At 54.3% G+C, this 10,761-nt stretch overlaps 1 protein-coding gene across 1 annotated transcript in view; it reads left to right on the forward strand.

Annotated features, from left to right (window-relative positions):
* Positions 1–10,761, forward strand: part of LMOD1 (leiomodin 1) — a 39,398-nt gene that overhangs the window by 23,107 nt on the left and 5,530 nt on the right. The gene's annotated exons all lie outside the window — the stretch shown is intronic.

The following is a 10,761-nucleotide window of genomic DNA, read 5'->3' on the forward strand; positions in this document are numbered from 1 at the left end:
GTCAGAGGAGGGACTGAGCGGAGCGGTGGTAAGGAGGTAGCATCATCTGCGGGTAGGAGATAAGGGGATAGACTGTCTTTTACCCAATGTGTTTATTTCGCAGCCTTCCCCCCGCTCCCCAGCCCCTTGGGATGGGGAAGAAGAGATGCATGGGGACAGAGGGCTCCACATTGCCTCTCCCCACATACTCCTCCCATCTTCTTCCTAGCAGGATTTCTGATTTGAGCCATCAGATGTTTGGAGGATCCATTCACCAAGACAGGGAATGGAGCAGGAATGGGCATGGCGGTGGGGAGCCAGGGGAGCTCAGTTTTTGAGACCTGTGGGGACACACACCAGGATGTTTGATTGACAGTTGGATACAAGGGTCTGAACATCTGCCTGTGGTGTCCAGCCCAGGAATAGAGCTTCAGGAGATAGCAGAACACAGAACACAGCTCATGCCCTCAGAGTAGATGAGGTCACCCAGGGAGAGGGCCTAAAAGTGAGAGCAAAGGAGGCTTCAAAGAAGACCTTGAAAGCACCCACATTTAAGAGGCATCAGATTCCCACGCATCCCCAAGCGATTAGGCAAGATGAAGACTACAAGATAGGAATCTGATTTAGCAATAGGGGGTCAGTAATGATCTGGATGAAGCTCATTTCCATGGGATGTTGAGGCTGAGGCGATATTGTGTTGGATCCAGGAAGGAGCAGGGATTTTACAAGAATTCTTTGGGGGAAGTTTGGGTATAAAAGGCTAGCGGGTGCCTGGGTGGCTCAGTTGGTTAAGCGTCTGCCTTTGACTCAGGTCATGATCTCAGGGTCCTGGGATCGAGCCCTGTGTCGGGCTCCCTGCTCAGCAGAGAGTCTGCTTCTCCTTCCCTCTTTGCCCCTCCCCACCCCTGCTTGTGCTTGCTCTCTTGCTCTCTCTCTCTCTCTCAAATAAATAAATAAAATCTTAAAAAAAAAAAAAAAAAAGGCTATCAACAAGGGGCAGCACCCGACGGGACTGTGGGGTCTAGACACAGATTTGATTGACCTGGGAGAGATGTGGGCATGTGAGGGCCATGGAAGAGAGTGTGAGAGCCAGAACCCATGGCAGGGTGAACCCGGGACAGGAAGAGAGGTGCTTCATCCTTCCTGGGACCGGGAGGAAAGGAGATGAACATGGCGGAGAGATGGTAGGAGGGATGGTGGGAAGTTGGAGAATTCCCACTGGTTGATTTCTGTTGATTCCAGGGAAGTAAGTAGGGGAGATAGTCTGCTGAGAATGGGGTGGAGTGGGATGAGAGCTGGAGAAGGAATCAGAGCTTCAAACAGATGCTGTTGAAGAACCGAGAAAGAGCTGTAACTCAGGGAAACTAGACCATGACAGCTAACTTTTACTGCAAGCTTCCAGTGAATTCAGCACTGCTGCAAATGCCTCCCACGTAGCACTTCACTGAAGGCTTGGAACCTTGTGAAGGGTTATCATCCCCACATTGCATAAGAGTAAAGACTAGAACCTTGGCGTTCTAACTCTAGAGCTAGGGCTCGGCACTGATGTCACCCAGGAGGCAAGGCTGCGGGAATGAAGGGCAGAGGGCCCACTCTGGGGGGTGGGCCGCTTGTCCCGTGGGGCCCAGCAGCCTGTGAGGGGGTGTGGCATGGGCGAGGAGTCAGTCAAGTTCAGGGTTGGGGCTTTGGCTGGTGGTTGTGATCCCGGTGCAGGATATTTGCAAAAATGTGGTTAACACACAGGATAGGATAGGAGATGAAGCAGCCAAGGTGGGTGGAACAGAGAAGTCAGAATTTGGGTCATGTTCCCGCAATGCCACTTCCATGTAGAAACCCAAGAGAACTGAAAGCCGGGAGTTGAACAGATGTTTGCACACTCATATTCACAGCAGCATTATGCATAATAGCAGAAAAGGTGGGAGCAATTCAAGTGCCTCTCCATGGATGAATAAACAAAATGTGGTATAGAGATATAATGGAATATTATTTAGCCTTGAAAAGGAAGGAAATTCTGAATTTAAACTTTCTGTGGTGTCCCCCCCCCCCCCTTAGTAGGTAACATTTAGCAGGTGTGAAGTCTCACTCTTGCTCAGCAGCAAGAGGGTCAGCAGTGGGCTGGACGAGGACGGAGTTATTAAGGGGACTCTAGCCTTGTCCTGAAAGATCATGTTTCCAGTAGCGGCCCAGAGAGGTCACTAAAGAAACTAATGGATGACAGTTCTGAGGGCGAGCTTCTTAGCTAAAGCTAGCAAATCTCTGGTTTCGTAAAACAAACTTGACCTCTCCTCGGCTGCCCCGTCCTTTGGGATAAGGTGGTGAAGATGAAGAAGAAACTGGCTGTCACTGCCCTCCACTCCCACCCCTAGCCTCCCACCTCTGGCCCCGTGGGGCTGGGCTTCTCCTTGTTTACTGCATTCCTTTAAGGAATGTCACTGGCGGGCAGGCTCCGGGGCTGGCCTGGCTGGCCTAGCTGCCTCTCAGCTCCTACCTCCTTCTCCTCCAACTCTGGACATCCTCAGGGCTGCGGGCCAAGGCAGCCGCGGACCCAACAGGCCTTCTGGGTGTGGACTCCAGGAAGTGTAACATACACAGGGGTGCGCCCTACGGTCAAATCTGGTGTTGGACCGGCCTGATCCGGACCCAGTGCCGGGAGGGAAGGGACAGGGAGCCAGGAGAGCCACCAGCAGAGGGCACAAACTGAGCAGAGGGCACATGTAGCCCTGGGGCCTGACCGAGAACCTGTCTCAGGCCTGGCCCCCTAGGGAGACGGTGTGAGTAGTCTCGAAATGCTCTACGGCTGGCCCTGCTGAATGGCAGGGCCCTGGGTTGTCTTTCCAGAAGTGGGGTGGAATCACATGCATTCAGTCTCCCGTAACCCCAGCCTCTTGTCGTACCCCTGCCTCTGCCCGCCCTGGGCCTTGGAACATGGCCCCCGCTCAAGGAGGGCCTCTTCCCCCTGTCCACAGTGCTGGGATGTAGGGTTGGGGATATGTAACAAATCTGGACCAGACTGAGAAGGCGAACATTCGGGGCTCTCCAACCTATGGCCAGACTGGACGCTGAGGCTGCTGGCATTTCGGACTTGGAATCTGTCTCTGCCAGTGTGAGTGGTGGGAGTGCCGCCTCTTCACCTCCAACATCGACCTCGATGTCGTTTGTATTCACCACTCACTTATCTGTGCTCAGCTCCTTATTCTACCAGCTTTCTAGAGGCTCATCATTCCAAAACTAACATTTGGCTTCATTTGGTGGCCATCATTCCCCCATCCGCTCATTCATTCAACAGCTATCAAGCCTCTACGGTGCACCAGGCGCCGTGCTATCTGTGGGGGTCCAGTGAGTAGACGCCATACTTCCTGGCCACCGTCCCGTGGGAGAGATGGACAAAGGGACAGAGTGATAGCAGCCAAGACTGGGAGTTGTAGGGGAGGGCCCCGAGCTGGGGCTGGGGGGCCCGGGGTGACTTCCCAAAGCAGACCACGTGCGATGCTTCATTGTTTCAGAGGTTAGCCAGCTGAGAAAGGGGTGCCAAACTGCTGTAAAGGATCAGAGTTGTAGGATGGGGCCTGGGAACCAGGGCAGAGCAGGTGAGGCTGCAGACAGGAGCCTCTTCCTCAGCACCCAGGGCTCCTTCCCCGCTTCGCAAACTCCTCCTCCTCCTTCAGGGGCAGCTCAGGTGTCTCCCCCCTTATGGAACTTCCTCAGTGGGCTGGCCTGGCTCTTTGCTTCACATGCATTTCCTTGCCATGAGGACTTGCTCAAGCCTAGTGTTCGCCTCAGTCGGCAAAGCCACGTGGTCCCTCCCCTGTGCAGCCAGCTCTCCTCTGCAGCCCTCCTCCCGGGCTTCTAGTCGTTGCCGCCTTCCATGTACCCTTTGGATTTCTTCTTCCAAGACTGACGGTTTCCCCATCCCAGCACCTTGATTTTTATTCTCATGAGGCTGTCTTCCCCTTAACCCTGCCTTAGCAAGAGCCATGGGCCCTTCCCTCCCAGCTGGTCCCTCCTTCTAGCCTGGCCATGAAATCCAAGGGAAGGCCAGGTGCCTCTCCCAGCTCTCCGGAGATTCCTGCCCAGGTATCTCTGCGTCCCCAGAGCTGAGCCCAGCACCTGGCAGAGTTGTCACTCCTCAGGCGTGCGTCTGACAGAATGATCAGATGGCCAGGTGGCTAACATCAGGTCTGTGTCGTATGCTTTGCCAGGTGCACCCGGCAGGAGCCTGGCATTCATTCATTCCTTAGTGTCTGATGGTGGAGAGTGTAACATGGGAGTTAAGTTCTTTTTAGAACCCAAGCGATCCGAGCTTGAACTCCAGTGACTTGTTTAAGAATGACACCATCTGCAAAATGGAGAACATGTTACCACTGACCCCCAGAAGCCCTAACTGCCCCTGAGCAACACCGTCCAAAAGTGGTTGAATTTTCTGTGGCTTATTTCTAAGATGCTATCATAGTGTGATGGTCACTAAGACCACGATAAAAAGCCTGTCAGGAACAGTGGGAAAGGAAGACCTTCCGATTATGAGGGCTCCGGCTTCCACCGGCCAGCAGCCCGAGGGCCCCCACCCCTGCCAGCCATCCCCCAAGCTTCCTTGCCGGGAGGCTGGAACCTCTCCGAGCCTTGCCCTCCTCTGGTGGCCGTGCGGAGGACTGAATTAGACGGGTGACTTAGGTAAAGAACTTAGCACAGTGTCTCTCACCTTGTAAACGCTAAATAAATGGTGGCCGCAGATATTGGGATTGACGGTCTTATTTCGGTGCTGGGCGGCCAGGGGTGAAGGGCTGTCTGCACCAGGCATTTGGGTGACAGAATGGCTTGGCGTGCAGCCCACTCACACACGACAATGGAATATAGAGGTAAAAAGTTCAGCCTCTAGAACCAGAGTCCTTGCTTCCTCGCGTAATAGCGGTGTAATCTTGGGCTTCCGTTTCTTCTTCCGGGAACCAGGAATCAGGGCAGTAACTAGCCTGCAGAGCCGGTGCGGGGCTGCGGGGGTTCCTAAGTCCATGCGAAGCCATAGCACATCGATGAGCCCTCATTAATTTAGCAATGGTTTTGCTGTAGAGGAGAGGTATTAGAAAGCTGTTGTGGACTGAGGATTTGGGGCAGAGGATTGAACTTGACTTCTCCAGTGGACCGGCAGCCAGGGGTGGGGAACATGCCCTTTAGAAGTATGGGGCTCAAAACCATGAAACGAGCTCCTTCGGTGTTGGAGTGTAGTTTCTTCACTGGGTAAAGGGACAGCCCGAGTCTGCCTTGCCCTTCCCCAGCAAGCTTGGTGCCATTCCCAGACCTTCGGCCCAACCAGCTGTGAACATCCCGCCAAGTGGTCTGGAGCCTGCCCACCACCCCGAGAGTTGATTCACACGCCCCCAGCAGGCTGGTCCTGGAGAGCCCGGGCAAGCCAGAGAGAGACCAAGCAGGGTGGGGACAGGGTAGCAAGGGGCATCTGGGATGTCTGCAGGGAACAGCTTTTCTTAGCTCTGTGACTGCATGAGCCTTGGCTTCTCAGCTCAGAGCTTACCAGGTGCACACGTTCCCCCAGGGAGGTGCCCTAGATGACCCCTCTGGAGCCCTGGTCAGGTTGGAGGCTCTTTTTGGCCCACATTCTTTTGGGGGACAAGGGGGCACAAGCCTCCAACACTGCTTGCCATATTGATTAGGTGTGGATTAGCGCTCACACCATCAACCCACAGGACTTCAGGCTGGGAGCAGAAGAGGGCTGAGACATCTGCTGGTCCCTGGCATTGAGCGGCCCTACCAGGATCACCTGGAGGGCTTCTCTCCAAGCCTGACCCCTGCCCGTTTCTGACGTTCTCCAAGCAGATTATTTGGGGCTGGTGTACTTTGTCCTCATCCCAACAAGCATTTACAGAGGCACCTGTGATGTGCAGGCCCCCATGCTGGGCATTGTCATCCTCCCTCCCACCTTGCTCAGGGGCTGAGGGTTCCAGACATGCAGTCATGAGAGTCCCAGAAGGCATGGTGAGAAGACAGTTTTGCAGCCCCTACACCAGATGATACAGTCCCACCCCAAAATTAGGAATTTCATTTTGAGCCCCTGTTTCTTAGGAGATTTTTGTGGGTTTTTTTTTTTTTTTAAGATTTTATTTATTTATTTGACAGAGACAGAGACAGCGAGAGCAGGAACACAAGCAGGGGGAGTGGGAGAGCGAGAAGCAGGCTTCCCGCTGAGCAGGGAGCCCCATGTGGGACTCGATCCCAGGACTCTGGGATCATGACCTGAGCCGAAGGCAGCTGCTTAACGACTGAGCCACCCAGGCGCCCGGGATTTTTTTTTTTTAAGATTTTATTTATTCATTTGAGACACAGAGATACAGAGAGAGAGGGAGCCTGAGCAGCGGGAGAGGCAGAGGGAGAGAGAGAAGCAGGCTCCCTGCTGAGCAAGGAGCCCGATGTGGGGCTCAGTCTCAGGGCCCTGGGATCATGATCTGAGCCAAAGGCAGACGCTTAACGACTGAGCCACCCAGGCGCCCCTCTTAGAGGATTTTTGTTTTAAAGATTTTATTTATTTGTCAGAGAGAGAGCGCAAGCAGGGGGAGTGGCAGGCTCCCAGGACTTGATCCTATGACGCTGGGATCACGATATGAGCCAAAGGCAGCTGCTTAACCAACTGAGCCACTCAGATGTCCCCATATACTCCAGTTATGGGCAGGAACTGAGTGTACACATGGGTCTTTGTGTATAAGCCCTTGAACACTCCAAATATTATGTTTCCAGAGATGTGAACCTAAGGGGGTGAGGTTAAAGCCATACTCTGCCCCCATTCCCTATTGCCTTCCTCCTTCTTGAGCCCATCCTGTGGCGTTCCCAGCTTCCTCACAGGCCCCTGAACAGCTACAAGGGATGAATAGAAGGGGACTCCTCAGAACTCATCCTGCAGGGGCCAGTGGAGACAATGTTTCCCTACACTGGGGGCTTTGAAATAGGGGAAGCAGATCTGGAATGATCCGAAAAGGGCCAGGGCTGGGATAACCAAAAAAGGGGGTTTCTGGGAGATGCCAAGACCTTGTCCCTGAGCCACCGCCAGAACAGGAGTCAGGGAACATCAGTCTGGGAATGGTTGAGAAAGGGGCTGCCGGGCCTTTTTAGGGAGCCTGCAGTCTCTGGCCAGCCTGAAGGGATGCCGTCAGCTGAAGCAGTAACTCTTAGCCAGCGGGCTCACCTGCCTCACACCAGCTGCCCCATGCACGTTGATGTCAGCTTGTCGCCCTGCCTGCCGCCTGCCGTGCCTCCTAAACTGTGAGGGCGGGACTGCCTTAAGTAGTGCTCTGTCCCCAGGATGGTGGTGCTGCCTACCTCCTGATGGAGGAATGAGTCAGGTCACAGGAAGCGTTTGGAGGGGCTGGCTCTCGAGAAGCCCCAGGCCTCCACAGGCCCCAGCACTTGTGGTCCCTGTGGGGGCAGTGACACATGCTCCCATCCCACTCCACCCCTGCCTCTGTCTCTGTGGGATTGGGGGGAGCAGTGGGGGAGAGCTCCCCAAGTGACCTGGTCCCTTCCCAGCTTCTAGCTCTCCAGGCGGCTTTCCAGGGTTTGAGACGTGGTCATATCATTTTTCACGGAGAAGTATACAAAATGCAGTTCCACTGACCACTGGGTAAGTGCTTAATCTGAGCCTTCCAAATAATACTAAGATACTCAGCAAGGGGCCTGGGGGCCTCAGGAAGGAGCAGACGAGCCCTCCTGCCTGCCGTGGGCTTAAGTGCTTCTCACAGGGAGGCCTGGCCTTCCTGGCAGCTTATCTCCGGTTCAAGCCCTTCTCGGTACCAGGACCTTTGCGGAAGTCTCCTTACAACCACTGGCAACCGAATGACGAGCTCCGGATGGGTCAATTCCTTCCTGCATATGAGAAGACAGGTTCAGAGGAGGTCTGTAACCCGCCCAAGATCACACAGCTGGTCGAGGGCAGAGTTGGGATTTGCACACAGGCCTGCTGTCTGCAGAGCCATTGAATCCCCCTGCCACCATAGGGGGGACGCCTTCCGAACAATTCCAGCTGTCCTGGCAGCTCTGGAGGGAACCTGTAGCTTCCGAGGGGCAACATCAGTTGTTTCAGGATCTGAAGCTCTACTGCGTAATGTACAGAATTGTCAAATCACTCTGTGTGCATCTGAAATTAATGTAACATCGTGTGTACGCTATACTTCAATTAAAAAAAAAAAAGAAAGATCAGGGAAGCCTGGTTGGCTTAGTCGGTAGAGCATGTGACTCTTGACCTTGGGGTCATGAGTTCAAGCCCCACATTGGGCATAGAGCCTATTTAAAAAAAAAAAAAAATCTGAAGCTCTGTTTCATGAGCTGGCCTAAGCCCCAGTGGAGGACTCTTGCCCTGCAGACCACCAAGGGAACCAGGCCTTGCTGTCACTCCCCAGGACTGCTCCAGGAATGACACTTTCCCAGAAAAGCAGATGGCCCTCCTGAAACTTCTTGTCAGGACAATCTAGAATCTTTCTTCTTGGTGGAAAACAATAAAAGAGTTGGCATTCCATGCAAATGAGGCAGGAGGCTGCAGGGAGGGAAGCTTCTTGGTCCCCACAAGCCCCCAGCCCTGCTACCTGCCCTGCCCCTGACAGCAGCCTCGTAAGGGGGCTGTTCTCCGGGGGGACCTCTGGCACACTCTCCAGCCTGCGGCCAGCTCCTCCCCATCCTGTCCTTGCAGACAGATGACCCTGGCAGCTGTGGTGCCTGATACCAGGTCTCCAGGTGGCTGGAGTGAGTGGGGCCAGGGCCCCAGAGCCCTGCAGGGCCAGCTTCATGGGAGAAGCAGGGGAACACGATCTTGTGCCCTGAGGCACGCTGAAGGCTGGTGGGGAGCACTGGTGCAGGACCAGGGAGAAGACACGATGGGGGGTTGGAGCACTGAAGGGACTGGGAGATGCCACAGATTTCCCTGATGCTTTCCTATGAAATACAACCCAATCCATGAGAAACAAGAGGCAGGCTGTAGTCCAGAGCCAAGTTAAAATGCCGGCGTCTAAGAAGCTCAGACCCTGAGGCCTCTGTGCCATCAGGAGTTCAGCTCAGGCCTGGGACAGTCTACTGAAAGCAGAGTTGCAGACCCCAGAGTCCCTGCCCTGAGCCTGGAGCTTGAGCTGACACGCTGTCGCTGCTTCTAGACAGAAGGTCTGAGGGCTGTGTCTCACCAGGCAGCCCCCGGGGGGACGCAGCAAAAGACTGGCCTGGAGGGGTGCCTGGGTGGTTCAGTCGTTAAGTGTCTGCCTTCGGCTCAGGTCATGATCCCAGGGTCCTGGGATCGAGCCCCACATCAGGCTCCCGGCTCGGTGGGAAGCCTGCTTCTCCCTCCCCCACTCCCCCTGCTTGTGTTCTCTCTCTCTCTCTCTCTCTCTCTCTCTCTCTCTCTCTCGCTCTCGCTGTGTCTCTCTTTGTCAAATAAATAAATAAAATCTTTAAAAAAGGCCGGCCTGGAGCCATCTGAATTGACATCACCTCAGCCTTGCTTTGGGGATGGAGCAACGGTGCCTGGATTCATGGCAGTGGGGTCCCATGTGAGGGGTGCAGCCACTGCCAGTCACCCCTGCCCTCCTAGGCCAGCGGCTGGGGTGAACTCGACAGACCCAGACCTTCCAAGTCCTGTTGGAGAAGCTTTCCCCAGGGTGCCTCTGGTCTTGGTGCTGTCCCTTGGGGAGGTCTGCAGACTCTCCCCCTTGCATGGGCCTCAGGCAGGATCACTCTGCAGGCGATGCGCCATAGGAAGGAAAGAGAGGGCCTCGGTGGTGGTCTACATGAGCTAATAGGTACCAGTGGGCTGAGGGCTGAGCACAGCACACACAGGGAGTTTGGCCTTCCCTCGGCAAGTTCTCATTTTCTAGGGACTTCTGGGCAGACACTTCTTTTCCTCTCCCCCTTTGGCAATGAAGGTGGCAAAATGTCCTCTTCTCTGGTCAGTCAGACAAGACTTCTAGAGGAAGTAGTATCTGAAGGCCCAAGGTAAGGGAAAAGATGTCATGTCAAACCTGTCAAAGGCATTTAACTGGGATCCTAACCCAAGTGGCAGACAGAGCAACACCATGAGGCCACAGGTCTGGAGCTGATAGAGGAAGGGAGCTGCTTCTCACCTCTGAGTCTGATTTCTAGGTCCCTGCAAAGTCTCACAGGTTGTTAGAGGTTTTCAGAGGTCATCCTCTCCATTCCCCTGCCTCTATGAAGGATTGCCAAATCACCCTTGGCCTTCCCCTAACCCTAAAGCTTTCCCCAAAGGGAAAAACAATTATTGCTGCTTTGATCTCTCATCTAGAAGCCTGTGGACCTTTGCTCTGTGGAAGTTCTTTGTTATATCTAACCTAAACCCCTCTTGCTATAAGTGATGAATGGTGGAGTGAGGCCGAGAGACAGGAAGACAAGCAAAAATAACCTCTGGAGGTCGCCAGGATGCACCACCAGTTCTAGAAGCAAAAGAAGTTGGCTTGGACGCCCTTTCAGATAAGCAAGAAGGAGGCAGCTCTGCTATGTGCTGAGGAGCTCGCTCACCAGAAATCTCAGCCCTGGGAGGACGCTGGGCTCCTTCTCCTTTTAAGGCAACATCTGAGCTCTCGGGGCTGCACGAGCTCCGACAAGCCCCAGCCCCACTCATTCCTGGCTATTTGGAGGAAACCCATGATTAATCAGCTTCCCCCCCTCCCCCGCCCCGCCTGTTTTTCATTAGGTTCTTTTTAAAGGGCTGGAACACCTCCTCAAGAACAGACACATGACAGATCCAAGCCAACTAGGACCCCAGTGTAGGGGGAGTACCCTAAGAGGGAG

Source organism: Mirounga angustirostris, unplaced genomic scaffold (genome assembly GCF_029215605.1).
Source record: "Mirounga angustirostris isolate CCGP_5_RB_7025 unplaced genomic scaffold, mMirAng1.0.hap1 SCAF_6, whole genome shotgun sequence".
Classification (NCBI taxonomy): Eukaryota; Metazoa; Chordata; class Mammalia; order Carnivora; family Phocidae; genus Mirounga; species Mirounga angustirostris.